The following is a 27003-nucleotide window of genomic DNA, read 5'->3' as shown; positions in this document are numbered from 1 at the left end:
TCTCACCGATAGGGATCTCGGTCTCACCGAGATGGGATTGTAATCTCTCTGTTTCCCTTCGTAATGTTTCGGTCTCACCGAGACGAGCGATCGGTCCCACCGAGATTGCAATGTAAACTCTCTGTTTTCCCTTCGTAACATTTTGGTCTCACCGAAATGAGCGATCGATCCCACCGAGTTTACCTGACCAACTCTCTGGTTAGCTTATTACCAAAATCGGTCTCACCGAGTTTGTGTAATCGGTCTCACCGAGATTACGTTATGCCCTAACCCTAATCATATCGGTCCTACCGAGTTGCATGTCGGTCCCACCGAAAACCCTAATGGTCACTAGCTGTGCTGAATCGGTCCGATCGAGTTTAATCATTCGGTCCCACCGAGTTTGGAAAGTTATGTGTAACTGTTAGATTTTGTGTGGAGGCTATATATACCCCTCCACCCCTCTTCATTCATGGAGAGAGCCATAAGAACAAACCTACACTTCCAACCTATGTTTTCTGAGAGAGAACCACCTACACTTGTGTTGAGACCAAGATATTCCATTCCTACCATATGAATCTTGATCTCTAGCCTTCCCAAGTTGCTTTCCACTCAAATCTTCTTTCCACCAAATCCATATCCTGTGAGAGAGAGTTGAGTGTTGGGGAGACTATCATTTGAAGCACAAGAGCAAGGAGTTCATCATCAACACACCATTTGTTACTTCTTGGAGAGTGGTGTATCCTAGATTGGCTAGGTGTCACTTGGGAGCCTCCGACAAGATTGTGGAGTTTGACCAAGGAGTTTGTAAGGGCAAGGAGATCGCCTACTTCGTGAAGATCTACCGCTAGTGAGGCAAGTCCTTCATGGGCGATGGCCATGGTGGGATAGACAAGGTTGCTTCTTCGTGGACCCTTCGTTGGTGGAGCCCTCCGTGGACTCGCACAACTGTTACCCTTCATGGGTTGAAGTCTCCATCAACGTGGATGTATGATAGCACCACCTATCGGAACCACGACAAAACATCTGTGTCTCCAATCGCGTTTGAATCCTCCAAACCCTTCCCTTTACATTCTTGCAAGTTGCATGCTTTAGTTTCCGCTGCTCATATACTCTTTGGATGCTTGCTTGAATTGTGTTAAGATTGCTTGACTTGTCCAAAGTTGCTAAAATCTGCCAAGAATTAAAATTGGGAAAAGGCTAGATTTTTATTTGGTTAAGTAGTCTAATCACCCCCTCTAGACATACTTTCGATCCTACAACATGACATAGGGTTTTAATTCCATCAAGAGGTCCCGAACTTGGGTAAACACCATCTCTCTTCTTCCTGTTACCATCGATCCGAGATCAACGGCTTGGGACCCCCTAGCCCGAGGTCTGCCAGTTTTGACACCGATGCTGGTGCTCTCACCGAGAGTTCCGCTGTGTGATCGCTGGAAAGATCGATGGATCATCTGCAGATCAACTACGGTGCCGGCCACAAAGATGTTTACGTCCCGTCCAACTTTTTGTATTCGGAAGCATGGTCTTCTACATTGACTCAACGGGCCATCTGGCCTCTGTCGAGAACTACGCCTCGGGTCAGATCGTGACCTTCAGAGGCCTGGAGTACACCGCGGAGTCCCGCGGCGAGCTTGTCCCATCAGGCTGGATGCGAGGTCGGGTTGAGGGTTTACCAAACATTGTAGGCTCGACTCTGAAACCGATCTCCTTGAAGGACATCGGATCAGGCCCCTTGGCACCACCAGAGGCGCCTAGCACGAAGGTCCCAGGCGACCTCACCCCGACTCTTAGTCTGGATGCTAGTCCGGCCCCCATCTCGAAGGTCGCGGCGGATTTAGAACCGACCCCAGCGCAGGGTCAAGAATCTCCTTCGGATCCTCCCCATGCCGAAAACACGTTGAGTTATACACCGGGCATACTTCAAGTTAGCCCTGCTTATAGCCAGGCCATGGACTCCAAAGAGCTATCTCACCTGAACGAGATGCTTGACCGTATCCAGAGCATGTCAATCTCGGATGACAAGACTTTGGTTTTTGACAAGATCGGACTTAAAGCCAACGATCGAGAAATTTACATCCCACCCACCACCACCTAGTAACCATGGTAGATGACTTAACCGACATGCTACACTATGACAAGGCCATGGACATGGACAAACATGCCGATGGCCCCACCGAAAACACTTCGCCATTAGTAAATACCGGCAAGTGGACCGCAACATCTACTTACGATGTATACATGGTCGACACTCCTAGGAACCCCCATAGCCATCGACGAAGACGCGGGCAGGGTACCAACGGAGAACCTAGCGGGAATAACGCCGCCACCGACAACGGCGACATAGTGATATGTCTCCAACGTATCTATAATTTTTGATTGTTCCATGCTATTATATTATCAACCTTGGATGTTTTATATTCATTATTATGCTATTTTATATCTTTTTGGGACTAACCTACTAACCTAGTGCCAAGTGCCAGTTGCAGTTCTTGTTTTTACCTTTTAAGAAAATCAATACCAAACAGAGTCCAAATGGAACGAAACTTTTTGAGGATTTTTCTTGGACCAGAAGACACCCAGGAACCTTTGGGAGGAGGTCAGAGGGGCCACTAGTTGGCGACAAGCTCGGAGGGCGTGCCCTGGGGGGGGGGGGGGCTTGTGGGCCCCTTGATGCTCCTCTAATCCTAATCTTTGCTCTATAAATACCCAAATATTTTCCGTATACTAGGGGCACACCAAAAATACTTTTCCACCGCCGCAAGTTTCCATTCTCGCGAGATCCCATCTAGAGGCCTTTTCCGATACTCTGCTGGAGGGGGATTCGACCATGGAGGGCTTCTACATCAACCTTGCTGCCCTTCCGATGATGTGTGTGTAATTTACCACAGGCCTACTGGTCAATAGCTAGTAGCTAGATGGCTTCTTCTCTCCCTTTGATCTTCGATACAATGTTCTCCTCATTGTTCTTGGAGATTTATTCGATGTAATCTTCTTTTGCGGTGCGTTTGTTGAGATTCGATGAATTGTGGGTATATGATTAGATTATCTATGAATATTATTTGAGTCTTCTCTAAAATATTTTATGCATGATTAAGATAGCTTTGTATTTCTCCCCGATCTATTGATTTGGTTTGGCCAACTAGATTGATTTTTCTTGCAGTGGGAGAGGTGCTTTGTAATGGGTTCAATCTTGCGATGCTTATACCCAGTGATAGAAGGGGACATGACACGTATTTCTATTGTTGCCATTAAGGATAAAGTGATGGGATTTGTTCATATTGATTGTATCTATCCCTCTAGATCATGTCATCTTGCTTAAGGCGTTACTCCGTAACTTAATACACTAGATGCATACTGGATATCGATCGATGTGTGGAGTAATAGTAGTAGATGCAGACATGAGTCGGTCTACTTGTTACGGAAATGATGCCTATATTCATGATCATTGCCTTAGATATCGTCATAACTATGCGCTTTTCTATCAATTGCTCAACAGTAATTTGTTTACCCACTATATGCATTCTTCCAAGAGAGAAGCCTCTAGTGAAAACTATGGCCCTCGGGTCTATTTTTATCATATTATTTTTAGAGATATAAAATAAAAAATACAAAAATACTTTGCTGCAATTTATCTACCTTTATCTTATTTTGCGCGTTTACTTATCTTTTATATCCATCACTATCAGATCTCATCCTTGCAAGTAACTATGAAGGGATTGAAAACCCCTTTATCACATTGGGTGCAAGTATTTGTTTGTTTGTGCAGGTGCTATGATGACCCACAAGTATATGGGACCAATTGTAGCCTTTTTGATAAGTAAGAGTGTCGAACCCAATGAGGAGCAAAAGGAAATGACAAGTGGTTTTCAGCAAGGTAATGTCTGCAAGTGCTAAAATTGTAAGTAGCAGAGTAGTTTGATAGCAAGATAATTTGTAACGAGCAAGTAATGATAATAGTAACAAAAATGCAGCAAGGTAGACCAATCCTTTTCAGACAAAGGACAGGCCAAAATGGTCTCTTATAATAAGCAAAATGTTCTTGAGGGTACACGGGAATTTCATCTAGTCACTTTCATCATGTTGATTCGGTTCATGTTCGCTACTTAGATAATTTGATATGTGGGTGGACCGGTGCTTAGGTGCTGTTCTTACTTGAACAAACCTCCTACTTATGATTAACCCCCTCGCAAGCATCCACAACTACGAGAAAAAGTATTAAGAATAAATTCTAACCATAGCATTAAACTTTTTGATCCAAGTGGCCCCTTACGGAATATCGTATGAACTAGGGTTTAAGCTTCTGTCAATCTCGCAACACATCATCTAGTTGTTGGGGAATGCAGTATTTCAAATTTTTTCCAACGATCACGCAAGATCTATCTAGGAGATGCATAGCAACGAGCGGGGGAGAGTGTGCCTACGTACCCTCGTGGACCGAAAGCGGAAGCGTTTAGTAACGCGGTTGATGTAGTCGAACGTCTTCACGATCCAACCGATCGAAGTACCGAACGCACGACACTTCCACGATCAGCACATGTTCAGCTCGGTGACGTCCCTCGTACTCTTGATCCAGCTGAGGCCGAGGGTGAGTTCCTTCAGCACGACGACGTGTTGACGGTGATGATGAAGTTACCGACACAGGGCTTCGCCTAAGCACTACAAAGGCATGACCGAGGTGTATATCTATGAAGGGGGAACCGCACACGGCTAAAAGATCAACTTGTGTGTCTATGGGGTGCCCCCTCCCCCAAATATAAAGGAGGGGAGGAGGAGGAGGGCCGGCCACAAGGGGCGCGCTCAAGGGGGGGAGTCCTACTCCAAGTAGGATTCTGCCCCCCTTTCCAACTTCCACAAGGAGAAGGGGGTATGGAGAAGAGGGAGAGAAGGAAAGGGGGTGAGGGAGTCCTGGATTAGGGGGTGTTCGGATAGCCGGACTATACCTTCAGTCGGACTCCTAGACTATGAAGATACAAGATTCAAGACTTCGTCCCGTGTCCGGAAGGGACTTTCCTTGGCGTGGAAGGCAAGCTTGGCGATACTGATATCCAGATCTCCTACCATTGTAACCGACTTTGTGTAACCCTAACCCTCTCCGGTGTCTATATAAACCAGATGGTTTTAGTCCGTAGGACAACATACAGAACAACAATCATACCATAGGCTAGCTTCTAGGGTTTAGCCTCTCTGATCTCGTGGTAGATCTACTCTTGTACTACCCATATCATCAATATTAATCAAGCAGGATGTAGGGTTTTACCTCCATCAAGAGGGCCCGAACTTGGGTAAAACTTCGTGTCCCTTGCCTCCTGTTACCATCCGGCCTAGACGCACAATTCGGGACCCCCTACCCGAGATCCGCCGGTTTTGACACCGACATTGGTGCTTTCATTGAGAGTTCCTCTGTGTCGTCGCTGTCAGGCTCGATGGCTCCTACGATCATCAATAGCGATGCAGTCCAGGGTGAGACCTTCCTCCCCGGACAGATCTTCGTCTTCAGCAGCTTCGCACTGCGGGCCAATTCACTTGGCCATCTGGAGCAGATCGAAAGCTACGCCCCTGTCCGTCAGGTCAGATTTGGAAGTTTAAACTACATAGCTAACATCCGCGGGGACTTGATCTTCGACGGATTCGAGCCACTGCCGAGCACGCCGCACTGTCCCGACGAGCATGATCTAGCTCTGCCACCAAATAGTGCCTCGGAGGCCGCACCTGCATCGGCTTCGACCCTTAATTCGGAGCCAACTGCGCCGATCGAGGATAGGTGGTTGGACGCCACCTCGGGGGCTGCGATCCCAACGGCGATCGAGCCGAACACTAGCCCCGCACTCTGCGAGACTCGTGACTCCAAGGAGCCGGACTCCTCTCCGGACGCCGAACCCTCCGCGCCCCTGCCGATCGAATCCGATTGGGCACCGATCATGGAGTTTACTGTCGCGGACATCTTTCAGCACTCGCCTTTCGGCGATATTCTGAAGACACCGAAGTCTCTCTCTTTATCAGGAGAGCCCTAGCCGGACTATGGTCAGCAAGGTTGGGGTACGGATGATGAAGAAATTCAAAGCCCACCCACCACCCACTTTGTAGCCACTGTCGATGATTTAACCGACATGCTCGACTTCGACTCCGAAGACATCGACGGTATGGACGCCGATGAAGGAGACGATGAAGAACCAGCGCCTATTAGGCCCTGGAAAGCCACCTCATCATATGACATATACATGGTGGACACCCCAAAAGAAGGAGATGGCGATGGAACAGCGGAGGATGACCCCTCCAAGAAACAGCCTAGGTGCCGGCGTCAGCGGCGCCGCTCAAAATCCCGCCAAAACAAATACGGTGATTCTAGCACGGGAGATAATAATACTCCGGAAAGTGCCGAAGAAAACCCCCTCTCGCAAGATTTAGCACAGGAGGATGGAGAAACCAGCCCTCATGAGAGAGCGGCAGACAGAGAGGTCGAGGACGATAACTACATGCCTCCCTCCGAAGACGAGGCAAGCCTCGACGATGACGAATTCATCGTGCTAGAGGATCCCGTCGAGCAAGAGCGTTTTCAACGCAGGCTTATGGCCACGGCAAGAAGCCTCAAGAAAAAACAGCAACATCTTAGAGCTGATCAAGATTTGCTAGTCGACAGATGGACTGAAGTCCTTGCGGCTGAAATGCATAAACTCGAACGCCCCTCCAAGAGCTACCCAAAGCGCAGGTTGCTACCCCGATTAGAGGAGAAAGCACTTAAACCTACATCACCTACACTCGATACGGCCGATCGGCCACCCCGTGGCCGCGACAGAGAGGCCTCTCGGCCCTCCACTCAAGCCGCACCCCGTACCAAGGCACGGGAAAATGCGTCGGACCCGCGAGATATGTTGGAGGACAAGGCAAGGCAAACAAGATCGATCTACGGATCGCGTGGGCGCCCCACGACTCGAGACGGTAACCGTCACGCCGGCCACAAATTCGGCAGAGCCGAACACAGTAGACAAACCTCATTGGAGCTACGTCGTGATATAGCCCAGTACAGAGGCGCCGCACACCCACTATGCTTCATAGACGAAATAATGGATCATCAAATCCCCGAGGGTTTCAAACCCTTAAACATCGAATCATATGATGGCACAACATATCCTGCGATATGGATCGAGGATTATCTCCTTCATATCCACATGGCCAGCGGCGATGATTTCCACACCATCAAATACCTCCCACTCAAGCTTAAAGGACCAGCTCGGCATTGGCTTAACAGCTTGCCAACAGGATCAATCGGTTGTTGGGAGGACCTGGAAGCCGCATTCCTCGACAATTTCCAGGGCACTTATGTGCGACCCCCAGACGCTGATGACCTAAGTCACGTAATTCAACAGCCAGAGGAATCGGCCAGGCAATTCTGGACACGGTTCCTAACAAAGAAAAATCAATTAGTCGACTGTCCGGACGCTGAGGCCCTAGCAGCCTTCAAGCACAATATCCATGACGAGTGGCTTGCCCGGCACCTTGGACAGGAAAAGCCGAAGTTTATAGCAGCACTCACGACACTCATGACCCACTTTTGCGTGGGAGAAGACAGCTGGCTTGCTCGTAGCAATAATATGACCAAGAACCCTGGTAATTCGGATACCAGGGACAGTAGTGGCAGGTCGCGTCGCAACAAGCAGAAGCACCACATTAACGGCAACAATGCTGAGGATACGACAGTTAATGCCGGATTCAGAGGCTCTAAATCTGGTCAGCGGGAAAAGCCATTCAAAAGGAATCCTAGGGGCCTGTCCAGTTTGGACCGAATACTCGACCGCTTGTGCCAGATACATGGCACCCCCGAAAAGCCGGCCAATCACACCAACAGGGATTGTTGGGTGTTCAAGCAGGCAGGCAAGTTAAACGCCGAAAATGAAGACAAGGGGCTGCATAGCGATGACGACGAGGAGCCCTGGCCGTCGAGCAACAGTGGACAGAAGGATTTTCCCCCGCAAGTGCGGACGGTGAACATGATATACGCAACCCACGTCCCCAAAAGGGAGCGGAAGCGCGCGTTAAGGGATGTATACGTGGTAGAGCCAGTCGCCCCAAAGTTCAACCCATGGTCCTCCTGCCCGATCACCTTTGATCGAAGGGACCATCCCACTAGCATCCGTCATGGCGGATTCGCCGCATTGGTTCTAGACCCAATTATTGACGGATTTCATCTCACTAGAGTCCTTGCGGACGGCGGCAGTAGCCTGAACCTGCTTTACCAGGATACAGTGCGGAAAATGGGCATAGATCCCTCGAGGATTAAGCCCACCAAAACGACCTTTAAAGGCGTAATACCAGGTGTAGAGGCCAACTGTACAGGCTCAGTCACACTTGAAGTGGTTTTCGGATCTCCAGATAATTTCCGAAGCGAGGAGCTAATCTTCGACATAGTCCCATTCCGCTGTGGCTATCACGCACTGCTCGGGCGAACTGCATTCGCCAAGTTCAATGCGGTACCGCACTACGCATACCTCAAACTCAAGATGCCAGGCCCTCGAGGAGTAATTACGGTCAACGGAAACACCGAACGCTCCCTCTGAACGAAGGAGCACACGGCGGCCCTTGCAACGGAAGTACAAAGCAGCCTCTCCAGGCAGTTCTCCAGTCTGGCCATTAAACGACCGGACACCGTCAAGCGCGCTCGGAATAACCTACAACAAGACCGCCTGGCACGACCCGGGCAGGCGTAGCAATGCGGCCCCAACCCCAGCCCTCGCAAAAATGCGACACCAGTACTTCGCGTACATAACTATGCTCTAGAAATACCATGGGTACAGGGGAAGGGGCACCATCACGACACGCCCGAAACACGGCTTAAACCGCACCAGGGGCTGCCGAGTTTTTAATTTTCTCTTACTTTCAGGACTCCACACTTCGGAAGGCCCTGTTCGGCAGTTCAATTGCCGCACAAACGATGCAAGAACCAGGGATGCAGACAAGCCGCGCCGCATTACGGAACTCCCAGGGGCTTTAGTACCCCTCAATATGGTGTGAGAAGTCCAAACACTTTAACAAGTGCGGCACCCCGAACTTATAGCATTATATGCATCGGCTCCGAATCATGTCTTGGGTCAATAGTTGGGTTTGCCCGGCTCCTATGTTTTGGTGCCTTACATTCGGCTAAGGTAGCACTAGGAGAACCACTGTGATCGTGCCCCAGTTGAGCTAGGTCGAGCACCTCAGTGGAGAAAGCTAAAACTGACTGTCATGATCAAGCGAGAGCTGGTCGCTGTTCGAGAGGTTTTTCGAGTCCCTAACGACTTATGCCGCTTAGAGCGAGGAGCCGGATCTGTCGGGCCAAGGCGTGGATAGCGCCCCGAACTCGGTCTTCCGAATACTAGGGGCTTTGCCGAAATTTAAAATTATAGAATTCTATGGCTAAGTGAGAGTGTTCATGCATTATAGTCCGATTGCCTTATTCGTTGGGCTAAGTGCCTCCCTCGAAGGACCCAAACATGGGAAAAAGAGCACTCAGGTTTATCCCCAAACACCCGAGCACTAGCGGCACGGGGGGAGAAGCCGACGACTTGCCATCTCTCAGAATTGATAAACAGCCGCACAGAAGGTAATATTGTAAATTCCAACATCATTACTTAGCGCATATGAACAAGTTTTCAGCGCACAAGACAAAATGAGCAAGTTTCACTCAAAAATTACATCCCTAGAACATTCATCCGCCACAAGGCAGGCACCCTTCAGAACATCCTTATAATAATTCTCGGGCTTGCGATGCTCTTTCCCCGGCGGTGGCCCGTCCTTCACAAGCTTCTCAGCATCCAGCTTGCCCCAGTGCACCTTAGCACGGGCAAGGGCCCTATGGGCACCTTCAATGCAGACGGAGTGCTTGATGACTTCGAGCCTTGAACAGGCCTCCACCAGCCGCCGCACCAGCCCGAAATAGCTCCCAAGCAGAGCCTCTCCAGGCCACATCCGAACTATGAGGCCCTTCATGGCCTGTTCGGCCGCCTTGTGGAGCTCGACCAGTTGCTTTAGCTGGTCGCTCAGGGGCACGGGGTGCCCGGCCTCAGCATACTGAGACCAGAACACCTTCTCTGTCGAGCTGCCCTCCTCGGCTCGATAGAATGCGGCGGCATCGGACACACTCCTGGGAAGATCTGCGAACGCTCCTGGAGAGCTCCGGATTCGGGTAAGTAACAAGTAACTCACGTTTATGTGTTTGCTTTGCATAAAGAATGCCTTACCCGCCGCTATCTTCTTCACCTCATCCAACTCCTAGAGGGTCTTCTGGGATTCGTCCTTGGCAGACTTGGCATTTTCAATAGCTACCACGAGCTCAGACGCTCGCGTCTTTGAGTCAAGCTCCAAACTCTCATGTTTTTCCATGAGAGCCTGGAGCTCTTGCCGTACCTTGCCAACCTCGGCCTCACACTTCTCCCGCTCGGTGCGCTCCGTGGCCGCCCTCTTCTCGGCCTCGACCAGCTCTTGCTTAAGGGTCGCCACCTCAGACGTGGCCCCTACAATAGCCACGATAATCCTGTCATTTTTTGCAATTGCACCTTTTTATATATATTTAAACAAGGTATTTCTTACCTTCATTGTCCTCGAGCTGCTTCTTGGCATGCCCGAGCTCTTGCTCGGACCGCTCGAGGTTCTGCTTTAGCGTGTCCACTTCCGCAGTCAGTGCGGCGGACGCAAGCAAAGAAGCCTGCATACGCATATTGACTCCTTTTTGTTAGACTCCTGTGAATTTTATTTGATCCTCTATTCGGCTTTTCTTCCCGAATGCCAAACAGAGCATCAGGGGCTACTGTCTATGCGGTAATATTATTTACACATTCTTTACTTACCTCAAAGCCTGTTAAAAGGCTAGTACAAGCTTTAGTCAGTCCGCTCTTAGCGGACTGAACCTTCTGGACCACCGCACTCATAATGGTGCGGTGCTCCTCGTCGATGGAGGCGCCTTGGAGTGCCTCCAACATATTGTCCGGCGCCTCCGGTTGGACGGGGGTCACCGGCACGGTGGGCTTGCTCCTCTTGGAAGGAGGTCCCCCGCCGGACTCTGGAACCTTTGAAGGTTCCGGAGCGGTGTCCGGCCTAGAGCCGGACTTGGAGCCCTGGGGGGTTTAATCCCCTTTACTCCTGGAGTCCGGGAGGTCGCCTTGCGGTGCCTCCAGGACCACCTCCTCCCGGCTTGTAACCTGTTGGGACAACACTTCGATGTCGTCTGTAGGGCGGGGGGAAGAAGCCGTTGGAAGCGAGTTCACATCCGACGAGTCCAGTGAGCCGCTTGACGACGCGTCGAGCCGGTCTTTGGGTGGGCTGCATAAACATATTCGACATAAGGGAAAGCTGTGCAATAAATGAATGCTATGAATTAACTCTGGTATCCGGATACTTACGATTTTTCCAGGGGCTTGGCCCTGGGCGGCCACTCCTCTCTGCCGTCGTCGGCGTCGGTGGAGTAGTCCGGAGGAAGGGTTTTCCCCTTCTTGGACCCTCCAGCCTCCCTAGAGAGGGCGACCTTCCTTTTCTTCTCTCCTCCCACTGGAGGGGGAGAGGTCTCTTCTTCCTCCTCCTCGTCTTCACGGGAGGAATGCGCCTCGGAACCGTCGGATGATGGATCCGACACCTCCTGGCGCCGGACACTCTTTCGAGTCCCCGTGGCCTTTTTCGCGGCCTTCTTCTCCGGCACCACATAGGGTGCCGGAACCAGCAGCTTTGCCAAGCGAGCGTCCGCTGGGCCTTCGGGCAAAGGAGCCGGACAGTTGATCTGTCCGGATGACACCTGCCAATCCTGTCAAAGGTAAGGGAGCTTAGATCTCGCATAGAGTCAAACTATGAAAAACTGATACCCTGTAAAAGGAAAAAACAGCTTACCGCATGAGCGTGATGCTGCGTACTGAATTCGCGATCCTCGGTAGCGGATGCGGGGGCCTCGACGCCCTTGAAAAGCACCTTCCAGGCATCTTCATACGTCGTGTCGAAGAGCCTGCTCAGAGTTTGGTGCCGCGCCGGGTCGAACTCCCACAGGTTGAAAGCCCGTTGTTGACACGGGAGGATCAGGCAGATGAGCATAACCTGGACTACATTGACAAGTTTGAGCTTCTTGTCCACCAGGGTTTGGACGCATGTTTGGAGTCCGGTCAGCTCTCCTTTTTTACCCCATGACAGGCCCGTCTCCTTCCAGGAGGTGAGCTGCGTAGGGGGTGCAGATCAAAACTCGGGGGCTGCGACCCATTCGGGGTCACGCGGCTCGGTGATGTAAAACCTCCCCGATTGCCACCCCTTTAGGGTCTCCACAAAGGATCCCTCGAGCCATAAGACGTTGGCCATCTTGCCCACCATGGCGCCTCTGCACTCCGCCTGGTTGCCGCGCACCACCTTCGGCTTGACATTGAAAGTCTTGAGCCATAGGCCGAAATGGGGGCAGATGCAGAGGAAAGCCTCGCACACGGCGATAAACGCCGAGATGTTGAGGACAAAGTTCGGGGTCAGATCGTGGAAATCCAGGCCATAGTAGAACATGAGCCCCTGGACAAATGGGTGGAGAGGGAAGCCCAGTCCGCAGAGGAAATGGGGGAGGAACACCACCCTCTCATGGGGCCTAGGGGTGGGGATGAGCTGCCCCTTTTCGGGAAGCCAGTACGCGATGTCGTTAGACAAGTATCCGACCTTCCTCAGTTTTTTGATGTGTCCCTCCGTGATGGAGGAGACCATCCACTTGCCTCCCGCTCCGGACATGGCTGGAGAAGGTTGAGGTGGGGAGTGCGGACTTCGGCGCTGGAGCTCGAGTGTGCGAGAACGGATAAGCAAGGGAGGAAGAAGGCGTAGGTGAAAAGGTGGATCCTTATCCCCTTATATGGGTGGACGCTACTACGTGTCCCCACCAGCCTGGTAAAACTCGCTTATCTCCAAGCGACGTAATCAATGGCGCGGTTGGGTTACCCACGCCCGTATTGATGAGAATCCCGGAATAAGGGGACACGATCTCTGCTTTAACAAGACATGCCAAGGAAACCGCCTCGCATTAGCGCTGAGGGGGGATAATAAAACGACTCGGATAAAGGCTTGGCCGTGGTGTGTCACGCTACAGAATACGTCAGCAGATTAGATTTGTGTAAATGTTATTCTCTCTATGGAAATATGTGGAAACTTATTTTGCAGAGCCGGACACTATCTTTGTCTTCAAAATCTTCTATGAAGTACTTGGAGGAGGAACCCGCCTTGCAATGCCGAAGACAATCTGCGCGCCGGACTCGTCGTCATTGAAGCCTGGTTCAGGGGCTACTGAGGGAGTCCTGGATTAGGGGGTGTTCGGATAGCCGGACTATACCTTCAGCCGGACTCCTGGACTATGAAGATACAAGATTGAAGACTTCGTCCCGTGTCCGGAAGGGACTTTCCTTGGCGTGGAAGGCAAGCTTGGCGATACTGATATGCAGATCTCCTACCATTGTAACCGACTTTGTGTAACCCTAACCCTCTCCGATGTCTTTATAAACCGGAGGGTTTTAGTCCGTAGGACAACATACAGAACAACAATCATACCATAGGCTAGCTTCTAGGGTTTAGCCTCTCTGATCTCGTGGTAGATCTAATCTTGTACTGCCCATATCATCAATATTAATCAAGCAGGACGTAGGGTTTTACCTCCATCGAGAGGGCCTGAACCTGGGTAAAACTTCATGTCCCTTGCCTCCTGTTACCATCCGGCCTAGACGCACAGTTCGGGACCCCCTACCCGAGATCCGCCGGTTTTCACACCGACAGGGGGCCGCCCCCCAACCTAAACCAATTCGGATTGGGCTTGAGGACACGTGCCTCCACCTGGCTGCCCCCTCCTCTCTTCCACTAGGGCCCATGAAGGCCCATTAACCCCCCGGGGGGTTCCGATAACCCCCCGGTACTCCGGAAAATGCTCGAACCTATCCGAAACCTTTCCGGTGTCCAAACATAACCTTCCAATATATCAATATTTATGTCTCGACCATTTCGAGACTCCTCGTCATGTCCGTGATTTCATCCGGGACTCCAAACAAACTTCGGTTCATCAAAACACAAAACTCATAATACAAATCGTCATCGAACTTAAGCGTGCGGACCCTACGGGTTCGAGAACTATGTAGACATGACCGAGACACATCTCTAGTCAATAACCAATAGCGGAACCTGGATGCTCATATTGGCTCCTACATATTCTACGAAGATCTTTATCGGTCAAACCGCATAACAACATACGTTGTTCCCTTTGTTATCGGTATGTTACTTGCCCGAGATCCGATCGTCGGTATCATCATACCTAGTTCAATCTCGTCACCAGCAAGTCTCTTTACTCGTTCCGCAATACATCATCTCGTGACTAACTCATTAGTCACATTGCTTGCAAGGCTCATAGTGATGTGCATTACCGAGAGGGCCCAGAGATACCTCTTCGATACACGAGGTGACAAATCCTAATCTTGATCTATGCCAACTCAACAAACACCATCGGAGACACCTGTAGAGCACCTTTATAATCACCTAGTTACTCCCTCCGGTCCTTTTTACTCCGCATATTAGGTTTGGGTCAATTCAAACTTTGCAAAGTTTGACCAAATATATATAAAAACAGGATTACCGTACCACTCTGGTGCAGATCTCACTCTGGTTTACCTACGAGGTTCGGTAGTAACTTGATCTGAAGTTACATGATCATCATCATTAGCTTCCTCACTAATTGGTGTAGTAGTCACAGGAACAGATTTATGTGATGAACTACTTTCCAATAAGGGAGCAGGTACAGTTACCTCATCAAGTTCTACTTTCCTCCTACTCACTTCTTTCGAGAGAAACTCCTTCTCTAGAAAGGATCCATTCTCAGCAATGAATATCTTGCCTTCAGATCTGTGACAGAAGGTGTACCCAACATTTTCTTTTGGGTATCCTATGAAGACACACTTCTCCGATTTGGGGTTGAGCTTATCAGGTTGAAACTTTTTCACATAAGCATTGCAACCTCAAACTTTTAGAAACGATAGCTTAGGTTTCTTGCCAAACCATAGTTCATACGGTGTCGTCTCAACGGGTTTAGATGGTGCCCTATTTAACATGAATGTAGCTGTCTCTAATGCATAACCCCAAAACGATAGTGGTAAATTGGTAAGAGACATCATAGATCGTACCATATCTAATAAAGTACGGTTACGGCGTTCGGACACACCATTACACTGTGGTGTTCCAGGTGGCGTGAGTAGTGAAACTATTTCACATTGTTTTAATTGAAGGCCAAACTCGTAACTCAAATATTTTACTTCTGCGATCATATCGTAGAAACTTTTATTTTTGTTATGATGATTCTCCACTTCACTCTGAAATTCTTTGAACTTTTCAAATGTTTCAGACTTGTGTTTCATCAAGTAGATATACTCATATCTGCTCAAATCATCTTGAAGATCAGAAAATAATGATACCTACCGCGAGCCTCAATATTCATCAGACCACATACATCAATATGTATGATTTCCAACAAATCTTTTGCTCGCTCCATTGTTCTGGAGAACAGAGTCTTAGTCATCTTGCCCACGAGGCATGGTTCGCAAGCATCAACTAATTCATAATCAAGTGATTCCAAAAGCCCATCAGCATGGATTTTCTTCATGTGCTTTACACCAATATGACCTAAATGGCATTGCCACAAATAAGTTGCACTATCATTATTAACTTCGCATCTTTTGGCTTCAATATTATGAAAATGTGCATCACCACGATCGAGATCCAACAAACCATTTTCATTGGGTGTATGACCATAGAATGTTTTATTCATGTAAACAGAACAACAATTATTCTCTAACTTACATGAATAAGCATATTGCAATAAACATGATCCAATCATATTCATGCACAACGCAAACACTAAATAACATTTATTTTAGGTTTAACACTAATCCCGAAAGTATAGGGAGTGTGCGATGATGATCATATCAATCTTGGAACCATTTCCAATACACATCGTCACTTCACCCTTAACTAGTCTCTGTTCATTCTGCAACTCCCGTTTCGAGTTACTATTCTTAGCAACTGAACTAGTATCAAATAATGAGGGGTTGCTATAAACACTAGTAAAGTACACATCAATAACATGTATATCAAATATACCTATGTTCACTTTGCCATCCTTCTTATCCGCCAATTACTTGGGGTAGTTCCGCTTCCAGTGACCAGTCCCTTTGCAGTAGAAGCACTCAGTTTAAGGCTTAGTTCCAGACTTGGGTTTTTCACTTGAGCAGCAACTTGCTTGCCATTCTTCTTGAAGTTCCCCTTTCTTCCCTTTGTCGCTTTACTTGAAACTAGTGGTTTTGTTTACCATCAACACTTGATGCTTTTCTTGATTTCTATCTTCGTCGATTTCAGCATCACGAAGATCTTGGGAATCGTTTCCGTTATCCCTTGCATATTATAGTTCATCACGAAGTTCTACTAACTTGGTGATGGTGACTAGAGAATTCTGTCAATCACTATTTTATCTGGAAGATTAACTCCCACTTGATTCAAGCGATTGTAGTACCCCAGACAATCTGAGCACATGCTCACTGCTTGAAATATTAACTTCAACTCCTGGAACATCTCATATGGTCCATGATGTTCAAAACGTCTTTGAAGTCCCGATTCTAAGCCGTTTAAGCATGGTGCACTAAACTATCAAGTAGTCATCATATTGAGCTAGCCAAATGTTCATAACATCTGCATCTGCTCCTGCAATAGGTTTGTCACCTAGCGGTGCATCAAAGACATAATTCTTCTGTGCAGCAATGAGGATAAACCTCAGATCACGGATCCAATCCGCATCATTGCTACTAACATCTTTCAACTTAGTTTTCTCTAGGAACATATCAAAAATAAAACAGGGGAGCTAAACGCGAGCTATTGATCTACAACATAGAGATGCTAATACTACCAGGACTAAGTTCATGATAAATTAAAGTTCAATTAATCATATTACTTAAGAACTCCCACTTAGAAAGACATCCCTCTAATCTTCTAAGTGATCACATGATCCAAATCAACTAAACCATAACCGATCATCACATGAAATGGAGTAGCTTTCAATGGTGAACATCAATATGTTGATCATATCTACTATATGATTCACGCTCGACCTTTCGGTCTTAGTGTTCTGAGGCCATATCTGCATATGCTAGGCTCGTCAAGTTTAACCTGAGTATTCTGCGTGTGCAAAAACTGGCTTGCACCCGTTGTAGATGGACGTGAGCTTATCACACCCGATCATCACATGGTGTCTGGGGACGACGAACTTTGGCAACGGTGCATACTCAGGGAGAACACTTTTATCTTGAAATTTAGTGAGAGATCATCTTATAATGCAGCCGTCAATCAAAGCAAGATAAGATGCATAAAAGATAAAGATCACTTGTAATCAATATAAGTGATATGATATGGCCATCATTATCTTGTGCTTGTGATCTCCATCTCCGAAGCACCTTCATGATCACCATCGTCACCGGCTTGACACCTTGATCTCCATCGTAGCATAGTTGTCGTCTCGCCAATCTTATGCTTCCACGACTATCGCTACCGCTTAGTGATAAAGTAAAGCATTACAGGGCGATTGCATTGCATACTATAAAGCGACAACCATATGACTCCTGCCAGTTGCCGATAACTCGGTTACAAAACATGATCATCTCATACAATAAAATTTAGCATCATGTCTTGACCATATCACATCACAACATGCCCTGCAAAAACAAGTTAGACGTCCTCTACTTTGTTGTTGCAAGTTTTACGTGGCTGCTACGGGCTTAGCAAGAACCGTTCTTACCTACACATCAAAACCACAACGATAGTTTGTCAAGTTAATGTTGTTTTAACCTTTGCAAGGACCAGGCGTAGCCACACTTGGTACAACTAAAGTTGGAGAAACTGACACCCGCCAGCCACCTGTGTGCAAAGCACGTCGGTAGAACCAGTCTCGCGTAAGCGTACGCGTAATGTCGGTCCGGGCCGCTTCATCCAACAATTTATTCTCTTACTTAAATGAATAACAGTATTGCAATAAACAAGACCAAATCATATTCATGCTCAACGCAAACACCAAATAACACTTATTTAGGTTCAACACTAATCCCGAAAGTATAGGGAGTGTGCGATGATGATCATATCAATCTTGGAACCACTTCCAACACACATCATCACTTCACCCTTAACTAGTCTCTGTTCATTCTGCAACTCCCGTTTAGAGTTACTACTCTTAGCAACTGAACCAGTATCAAATACCGAGGGGTTGCTACGAATACTAGTAAAATACACATCAATAATCTGTATATCAAATATACCTTTGTTCACTTTGCCATCCTTCTTATCCGCCAAATACTTGGGGTAGTTCCGCTTCCATTGACCAGCCCCTTTGCAGTAGAAGCACTCAGTTTCAGGCTTAGGTCCAGACTTGGGTTTTTCACTTGAGCAGCAACTTGCTTGCCGTTCTTCTTGAAGTTCCCCTTTCTTCCCTTTGTCCCTTTACTTGAAACTAGTGGTTTTTTTACCATCAACACTTGATGCTTTTCTTGATTTCTACCTACATCGATTTCACCATCGCGAAGAGCTTGGGAATCGTTTCCGTTATCCCTTGCATATTATAGTTCATCACAAAGTTCTACTAACTTGGTGATGGGGACTAGAGAATTCTGTCAATCACTATTTTATCTGGAAGATTAACTCCCACTTGATTCAAGCGATTGTAGTACCCAGACAATCTGAGCACATGCTCACTGCTTGAGCTATTCTCCTCCATCTTTTAGCTATAGAACTTGTTGGAGACTTCATATCTCTCAACTCGGATATTTGCTTGAAATATTAACTTCAACTCCTGGAACATCTCATATGGTCCATGACATTCAAAACGTCTTTGAAGTCCCGATTCTAAGCCGTTTAAGCATGGTGCACTAAAATATCAAGTAGTCATCATATTGAGCTAGCTAAACGTTCATAACATCTGCATCTGCTCCTGCAATAGGTTTGTCACCTAGCGGTGTATCAAGGACATAATTCTTCTTTGTAGCAATGAGGATAATCCTCAGATCAGGGATCCAATCCACATCATTGCTACCAACATTTTTCAACTTAGTTTTCTCTAGGAACATATAAAAAATAAACGGGGAGCAACATCGCGATCTATTGATCTACAACATAGATATACTAATACTACCAGGACTAAGTTCATGATAACTTAAAGTTCAATTAATCATATTACTTAAGAACTCCCACTTAGATAGACATCCCTCTAATCCTCTAAGTGATCACGGGATCCATATAAACTAAACCATGTCCGATCATCACGTGAGATGGAGTAGTTTCAATGGTGAACATCACTATGTTGATCATATCTACTATATGATTCGTGCTCGACCTTTCGATCTCAGTGTTCCGAGGCCATATCTGTTATATGCTAGGCTCGTCAAGTTTAACTTGAGTATTTCACGTGTGCAACTGTTTTGCACCCGTTGTATTTGAACATAGAGCCTATCACACCCGATCATCACGTGGTGTCTCAGCACGAAGAACTTTCGCAATGGTGCATACTCAGGAGAACACTTGTACCTTGATAATTAGTGAGAGATCATCTTATAAAGCTACCGTTGAACTAAGCAAAATAAGATGCATAAAAGATAAACATCACATGCAATCAAAATATGTGACATGATATGGCCATCATCATCTTGTGCCTTTGATCTCCATCTCCAAAGCATCGTCATGATTTCCATCATCACCGGCATGACACCATGATCTCCATCATGTTGATCTATATCAATGTGTCGTCACATGGTCGTCTCGCCAACTATTGCTCTTGCAACTATTGCTATCGCATAGCGATAAAGTAAAGCAATTATTTGGCACTTGCATCTTATGCAATAAAGAGACAACCATAAGGCTTCTGCCACTTGCCGATAACTTCAACAAAACATGATCATCTTATACAACAACTTATATCTCATCATGTCTTGACCATATCACATGACAACATGCCCCGCAAAAACAAGTTAGACGTCCTCTACTTTGTTGTTGCAAGTTTTACGTGGCTGCTACGGGCTGAGCAAGAACCGTTCTTACCTACGCATCGAAAACCACAATGATAGTTTGTCAAGTTAGTGCTGTTTTAACCTTCTCAAGGACCGGGCGTAGCCACACTCGGTTCAACTAAAGTTGGAGAAACTGACACCCGCTAGTCACCTGTGTGCATAGCACGGCGGTAAAACCAGTCTCGCGTAAGCGTACGCGTAATGTCGGTCCGGGTCACTTCATCCAACAATACCGCCGAACCAAAGTGTGACATGCTGGTAAGCAGTATGACTTATATCGCCCACAACTCACTTGTGTTCTACTCGTGCATATGAAATCTACGCAAAAAACCTGGCTCGGATGCCACTGTTGGGGAATGTAGTAATTTCAAAAATTTCATACGCACACGCAAGATCATGGTGATGCATAGCAACGAGAGGGGAGAGTGTGTCCACGTGCCCTCGTAGATCGAAAGCGGAAGCGTTAGGACAACACGGTTGATGTAGTCGTACATCTTCACGATTCGACCGATCAAGTACCGAACGCACGGCACCTCCGAGTTTTGCACACAGAGGAACCCGCCTTGCAATGCCGAAGACAATCTGCGCGCCGGACTCGTCGTCATTGAAGCCTGGTTCAGGGGCTACTGAGGGAGTCCTGGATTAGGGGGTGTTCGGATAGCCGGACTATACCTTCAGCCGGACTCCTGGACTATGAAGATACAAGATTGAAGACTTCGTCCCATGTCCGGAAGGGACTTTCCTTGGCGTGGAAGGCAAGCTTGGCGATACTGATATGCAGATCTCCTACCATTGTAACCGACTTTGTGTAACCCTAACCCTCTCCGGTGTCTATATAAACCGGAGGGTTTTAGTCCGTAGGACAACATACAGAACAACAATCATACCATAGGCTAGCTTCTAGGGTTTAGCCTCTCTGATCTCGTGGTAGATCTACTCTTGTACTGCCCATATCATCAATATTAATCAAGCAGGACGTAGGGTTTTACCTCCATCAAGAAGGCCTGAACTTGGGTAAAACTTCGTGTCCCTTGCCTCCTGTTACCATCCGGCCTAGACGCACAGTTCGGGACCCCCTACCCGAGATCCGCCGGTTTTGACACCGACATTGGTGCTTTCGTTGAGAGTTCCTCTGTGTCGTCGCCGTCAGGCTCGATGGCTCCTACGATCATCAATAGCGATGCAGTCCAGGGTGAGACCTTCCTCCCTGGACAGATCTTCGTCTTCAGCAGCTTCGCACCGCGGGCCAATTCACTTGGCCATCTGGAGCAGATCGAAAGCTACGCCCCTGGCCGTCAGGTTAGATTTGGAAGTTTAAACTACACGGCTGACATCCGCAGGGACTTGATCTTCGACGGATTCGAGCCACTGCCGAGCGCGCCGCACTGTCCCGATGAGCATGATCTAGCTCTGCCGCCAAATAGTGCCCCGGAGGCCGCACCCGCATCGACTTCGACCCTTAATTCGGAGCCAACTTCGCCGATCGAGGATAGGTGGTTGGACGCTGCCTCGGGGGCTGTGATCCCAACGGCGATCGAGCCGAACACTAGCCCCGCACTCTGCGAGACTCGTGACTCCAAGGAGCCGGACTCCTCTCCGGACTCCGAACCCTCCGCGCCCCTGCCGATCGAATCCGATTGGGCCCCGATCATGGAGTTTACTGCCGCGGACATCTTTCAGCACTCGCCTTTCGGCGATATTCTGAAGACACCGAAGTCTCTCTCTTTATCAGGAGAGCCCTGGCCGGACTACGGTCAGCAAGGTTGGGGTACGGATGATGAAGCAATTCAAAGCCCACCCACCACCCACTTTGTAGCCATTGTCGACGATTTAACCGACATGCTCGACTTCGACTCCGAAGACATCGACGGTATGGACACCGATGAAGGAGACGATGAAGAACTAGCGCCTATTAGGCCCTGGAAAGCCACCTCGTCATATGACATATACATGGTGGACACCCCAAAAGAAGGAGATGGCGATGGAACAGCGGAGGATGACCCCTCCAAGAAACAGCCTAGGCGCCGGCGTCAGCGGCGCCGCTCAAAATCCCGCCAAAACAAATACGGTGATTCCAGCACGGGAGATAATAATACTCCGGAAAGTGCCGAAGAAAACACCCTCCAGCAAGATTTAGCACAGGAGGATGGAGAAACCAGCCCTCATGAGAGAGCGGCAGACAGAGAGGTCGAGGACGATAACTACATGCCTCCCTCCGAAGACGAGGCAAGCCTCGACGATGACGAATTCATCATGCCAGAGGATCCCGTCGAGCAAGAGCGTTTTCAACACAGGCTTATGGCCACGCCAAGAAGCCTCAAGAAAAAACAACAATATCTTAGAGCTGATCAAGATTTGCTAGTCGACAGATGGACTGAAGTCCTTGCGGCTGAAAAGCATAAACTCGAACGACCCTCCAAGAGCTACCCAAAGCCTAGGTTGCTACCCCGATTAGAGGAGAAAACACTTAAACCTACATCACCTGCACTCGATACGGCCGATCGGCCACCCCGTGGCTGCGACAGAGAGGCCTCTCGGCCCTCCACTCAAGCCGCACCCCGTACCAAGGCACGGGAAAATGCGCCGGACCTGCGAGATATGTTGGAGGACAAGGCAAGGCAAACAAGATCGATCTACGGATCGCGTGGGCGCCCCACAACTCGAGACAGTAACAGTCACACCGACCACAAATTCGGCAGGGCCGAACACAGTAGACAAAGCTCATTGGAGCTACGTCGTGATATAGCCCAGTATAGAGGCGCCGCACACCCACTATGCTTCATAGACGAAATAATGGATCATCAAATCCCCGAGTGTTTCAAACCCGTAAACATCGAATCATATGATGGCACAACAGATCCTGCGGTATGGATCGAGGATTATCTCCTTCATATCCACATGGCCCGCGGCGATGATTTCCACGCCATCAAATACCTCCCACTCAAGCTTAAAGGACCAGCTCGGCATTGGCTTAGCAGCTTGCCAACAGGATCAATCGGTTGTTGGGAGGACCTGGAAGCCGCATTCCTCGACAATTTCCAGGGCACTTATGTGCGACCCCCAGACGCTGATGACCTAAGTCACGTAATTCAACAGCCAGAGGAATCGGCCAGGCAATTCTGGACACGGTTCCTAACAAAGAAAAATCAATTAGTCGACTGTCCGGACGCTGAGGCCCTAGCAGCCTTCAAGCACAATATCCGTGACGAGTGGCTTGCCCGGCACCTTGCACAATATCCGTGACGAGTGGTGTGATATCTACAGAGGATGAAAATGACGAGGTTGTCGAGATCAACCCGTTAGCTGCCAAGAGATCCGTCTCAAAAGGTTTTAATCTGCTCGTTTTATAACCTTTTGCGATTAACCACTGTAGAAGCTAGGATATTGTGTGATTGGTTTAAATTCCTTGGGTAGGAAAATAAATTGTGTGGGGTTGGTGTTGGAAGGCTTGATTTGTTGGTGTTAGGGCATCTTCAATATTGAGCCGCTAACCAGACACACTAAACATCCGTGAACGCGTATGGGCACGTCCACAGACTCGGATATGGGAGCTGGTCATCCAACCCTATTCCTCAAATGTCCGCCTCTATTAACTTAAGAAAATAGTATTGGCCTTCCATCAAATATAAATGGTGCTCCACTATATACAATGACTTCTAGCTTGTGAGAGCCGTAACCCAATCCACTTCCTCCAAATAACCATTGAGAGTTGCAGATCTTCTGCCAAAATAGCTTGTTAGAGATGCAAACCTTCCACCAAAGAGAATCTAACAGAAATCAAACTGATCTCCAAGTTATTTTGACCACTCACTTCCATCAAAAAGCAATGGCCTTTGACTAAATAGCAGCGGCCTCCCTCCAAAGCAAACAGAGAGGAGAGAGGTTGTGGCATGAGGTACGTGGTGGATTTTGATTGGCAAGGCAAACACTCGAACTCCTAGAAATCTTCCCGTGCTTTTGCATGATTTGTGGTAGTTCAGGGGGCCGGATGCATCCGCGGACATATGCGGCTCCAGGGTTGGATGATAAAAATTGGTTTGACGCATTTGTGGTCGTTTTGAGGGACGTCATTGGAGATGCCCTGTCACCTATTTGTTTAGAGATTTTGGGTTGGAATGGATTGGATGTTATGAAGTGAATTGGGTTCAGGGCTAGGACTTTTTTCATTTCTCAGCCATGTTTCCTTGAACTGAATAGGCTGGTAGGTTGGTTTCACCATTGTTCCCGCAGAGAATCAATTTTGGTTGCTAGGTTGTTGATATTGTGATTTATATTTTTTGTGACCTTTGATGGAGATTAACACATTTACTGTTTACAGTCAAATGGGTTTGAAAATCTACAGAGGGCCGAATTTCTGTGTTTTTTTATTGAGGTCTTGACCTTTTGGGTTGTTTCCTTGTTTTAGATGGTTGTAGGTTTGAATGGGAATTTTCTATACTTGGTTCAGTTGTCAGTCTGAAGGATTATTTTGGTAAATGTTGAGTCCTACTAGAAAAAAAATCCTTGATTCTGCATCATCGATAATGGGATTTTTTCACAGGTCGATAATGGGATTTAAAGATCAATAATTACAAAATGATGGCAAAGGTCTATATCATGTCCATAAGTTGTAATTTAATTTATTTTGTGGGTGACTAATGCTTTCACCGAAACGTGAAGAGGATCGCACCCATGATGGTTTAGTATTCATAACAATAGTGATATTATACATATGAATTCATGTACATGATGAAATTAATTACTTTTTGTGAGACAAGCTTTTCTATATTCATCTCTGTTAGCATTGGCATTGATCTTGCATTGCAGATGACTTGAGCACCAGGACTATTGCTGGTTTTGATGGCCCCGCACAAAGGCCAGGAAAAAGGAAGAGAAAAAACCAATTCAGGGGCATCCGGCAACGCCCCTGGGGTAAGTGGGCTGCTGAAATCAGAGATCCTATTAAGGGTGCCCGTGTTTGGCTTGGTACTTTCAACAGTGCTGAAGAAGCTGCAAGAGCTTATGATGTTGAAGCACATAGGATCCGTGGCAAGAAGGCCAAGCTTAACTTTCCAGATGAACCAACAATTCTTCAGGATCGCTGTGTTCTCCATGTTATTCCTAAAGTACCCAAGCCAAGCACAACACAAGAACATAGTTTCATACCAGCACTCAACAACCTTGCCAACCAAAATGATTTCTTCTACCCATCTGCTAACTTCACATCAAACCAGCCACTTGTTCGGCTTGACAACATGCCATTTGTTCCTGCAATGAGCTCTGTTACCCCTGTTGAAGTTCCTGCTATGAATATGTACTATGACCGGAGAAGTAACACCTTTGGATGTTCTAAATTGGTCCGAGATTATTACACCAAGACTCCTGATATATCATCCATTGCTCCCATTTCAACCATTGCTGAAGGAGAAGGATCCACACCTATCAAGAGTAACACCAACAACTCAGAGGTGCCTCCTGTTATGGAGAATAATGGTGTCAATTTGGAACCTTGGATGAGATATCTTATGGATGATAGCGTGGATGAGATGATTAATAGCCTATTGAATTTTGATGTGCCTCAGGATGTCGTTGGCAACATGGACTTTGGAGCTTCGATGACATGCCCGTCCGTGGTCAATTTTTCTGAGAGAATCAAACCCTATATATCGGGAAAAATGGTAAGCCTTCCAATTTGGATGTTCAGTCCGAGTTGATAATGTTTTCATTATTCTGAATTTATTGTTTCGGTGTTTCAGGAATAAGACTATGGAAGATTTGGAAGCACTCTATTACCTCCGACTAGCATATGCTTCTATTGAAGCTTAGAAGCAAAAAAGCTGCATCTTAAGTCTATATTGTAATCGACCCATTTCCTAGTTGACTATCGATGTCTCGCAACCAATTATGAGTCTGATGAACTGTTGTCTTGTCTTTTGCCAACTTTTATGTCATCAGTACCATTTCTAAATGTGAAAAACATGAATTCTTGTCTAGTTTGCTTTAATCTGTGCAGTTCTTCTCATTTCCTTTCGTTCTAGATGTTTATTTATATTTTGGAAATAAAACTAGCTTATAAGCCACCATGTTTATATAAGCCGACTAGCATATATTGATTTTTAATACTTGGCTTATATTGAATTTGGTGTCAAGTTTGCTTTAATCTGTGCACTTGATCACCTTTTCCTAGTTCCAGAGTCTCTATTGAAGCTTAGAAGCAAAAGAAGTTGCATCTCGAGTCTCCATTGTAATCGACCCATTCCCTAATTGACTATCGCTGTCTGGCAGCCATTTATGAGTCTGATGAACCGTTGTGTTGTCTTTTGCCAACTTTTATGTCATCGCTACCATTTCTAAATGTGAACAACATGAATTCGCGTCTAATTTGCTTGAATATGTGCACTTCTTTTCATTTCCTTCCGTTCTAGATGTTTATTTATATTTTGGAAATAAAAGTAGCTTATAAGCCACAATGTTTATATAAGCCGACTAGCATATATTGATTTTTAATACATGGCTTATATTGAATTTGGTGTCAAGTTTGCTTTAATTTGTGCACTTGATCAACTTTTTCCTAGTTCCGGAGTACCAGATATACTAATCTTTGATAATAGATGTGTATGTGTGATCATACAGAGTCATTCCTACTACATGTAGTTGTTCTCACCGATGTAGTTTCTTACACAAACATCTAGTGTACCTAATTCATGATTTGATGGATATGTTGCATTTCAGTGCAGTCTTGATTTATGTCTATAACATTCACATACATTCTATGCATTTTACTGTCTGCTACTTGTAAGCTGCATTGGAATATGCATTTTACTATCTGTTACTTGTAAACTACGTTGGAATTTTCCCCGATGAGGAGGGGAGATGCAACACAATAGAGATAAGTATTTCCCTCAGTGAGAGCCAAGGTTATGGAACCAATAGGAGAACCAATCAAATTCCCTTCAACAACACCTACACACCTAAAAGCAAATACTTGCACCCAACA

At 47.1% G+C, this 27003-nt stretch overlaps 1 pseudogene; it reads left to right on the top strand.

Annotated features, from left to right (window-relative positions):
* Positions 1-1501: 1501 nt before the first annotated feature.
* On the top strand, positions 1502-25653 carry LOC123129735 (ethylene-responsive transcription factor 1-like; annotated as a pseudogene).
* The last annotated feature ends 1350 nt before the right edge of the window (positions 25654-27003 follow it).

Source organism: Triticum aestivum, chromosome 6A (genome assembly GCF_018294505.1).
Source record: "Triticum aestivum cultivar Chinese Spring chromosome 6A, IWGSC CS RefSeq v2.1, whole genome shotgun sequence".
Classification (NCBI taxonomy): domain Eukaryota; kingdom Viridiplantae; phylum Streptophyta; class Magnoliopsida; order Poales; family Poaceae; genus Triticum; species Triticum aestivum.
Note: the sequence above shows the minus strand (reverse complement) of the source record. Positions and strands in the feature narration are given on the sequence as shown.